The following is a 1,644-nucleotide window of genomic DNA, read 5'->3' on the forward strand; positions in this document are numbered from 1 at the left end:
CCTCACTTTTTTTTTTTTTTTTTTTTTAATAAAGGAAGGAGCAATCATTTTGTTTTCGAGGTAGTTGCCAGTCACTGCTGGGAAGGTATCATTTGTTTCTGGTTAGTCAGAAGACAGTGAAGACTCAGAGCTTGAGATTTCTTTTTTCTTTTTCGTCTCTGTACTTTTCTTCCTGACACAGAAAGCTTTGTCTTTTTGAAAGCTGATGTAGAAAGCAGCACATCTGTGACCCAGGGAGAAACTGGAAAATATGTTTGATTATAGAGAGTTCAAATATTGTCTCTTTAGTGTGAATTTTAGAAGCGATCTCCCTAAAATATGCCTCTTCTGATTGCATCCTGTGACCAGCTCAGGGCTCAGCATTGAGGACCAGAGGATGCAGCCTGTGAACAAAAAGAATATTGGAGGGCTTCCCTGGTGGCACAGTGGTTGAGAGTCCGCCTGCAGATGCAGGGGACACGGGTTCGTGCCCCGGTCTGGGAAGATCCCACATGCTGTGGAACGGCTGGGCCCGTGAGCCATGGCCGCTGAGCCTGCGCGTCCGGAGCCTGTGCTCCGCAACGGGAGAGGCCACAACAGTGAGAAGCCCACATACCGCAAAAAAAAAAGAATATTGGAGCCCACCACTGGCTATGGTGAGGAATGGATGTGATTTCAAACAGAATATCTCACAGAGCAGAGCTTACTCTTGTATGAAAGGTGTGCTCCTGTTCGCTTTCTTCCAAAGAACTCCAGAGAGAAGGCACATTGCAAAGTACTATTTCTGCCTGGCCTTCTTTGCACCCTGTATTTACATGTTTCTATGTGTTATTATTTGTTAATGCCTGTGTTCCCAGCTGCTCTCCATAAATGGGGGCCTATCTCGTGCCCCTAGTTTCTTGCTCACTGCCGGGCACAAAAGGCAGAACTGAAGAAAATGGAAATGAAGGTTTAGATCCCAAGATATAAATAGATACAACAAGTGAGCGTGTTCTGAGCGATTTGCTCCACAATTGCAGGCAGAGAGCATCACACCTTCCTCTGGTCTCCTGAGCAGTGTTCAGTATCTAAAAATCTCCCAGCATTGTCAAAAGCAAGTGCCCTAATTAAGTTAATTCAACGAGGGGAAAATAAGATGGCTTCAGTTTGTTGGGAAGGAATCAAGGAGGATGAAAATAAAAGAATTCACTACAGGAGCAAAACTGCCAACCCATCTGAACAAGGTTCTCATTTACTCAGACACGCTTCCCCCCGAGAGGCCAAGTTCAAAGCCATCAGCGGCATGATGCCTCAGCATCCGCTGGACAGATCGGAGGGGCCTGGGGGTGGGGCGAGGAAAAGGAGGAAGTGAATTGACATTAGCGCCCACTCACCCACGCTATTAGACAAGCCCAGAAGGGCTTGACTTCCGGATATGAAGCTGTAGAGGAATAAGGTTTGAAAAGCCTTCAAAAATGTTCAGAAACTGCCCTAAGCCTGAATTTTAAAAATTGGTGAAGAATCTGCCTGCCAATGCAGGGGACACGGGTTCGAGCCCTGGTCCGGGAAGATCCCACAAGCCCGTGCGCCACAGCTACTGAGCCTGCGCTCTAGAGCCCACGAGCCGCAACTACTGAGCCCACGAGCCACAACTACTGAAGTCCATGCACCCTAGAGCCCGTGCTC

Source organism: Neophocaena asiaeorientalis, unplaced genomic scaffold, assembly GCF_003031525.2.
Source record: "Neophocaena asiaeorientalis asiaeorientalis breed wild unplaced genomic scaffold, Neophocaena_asiaeorientalis_V1.1 scaffold606, whole genome shotgun sequence".
NCBI lineage: Eukaryota > Metazoa > Chordata > Mammalia > Artiodactyla > Phocoenidae > Neophocaena > Neophocaena asiaeorientalis.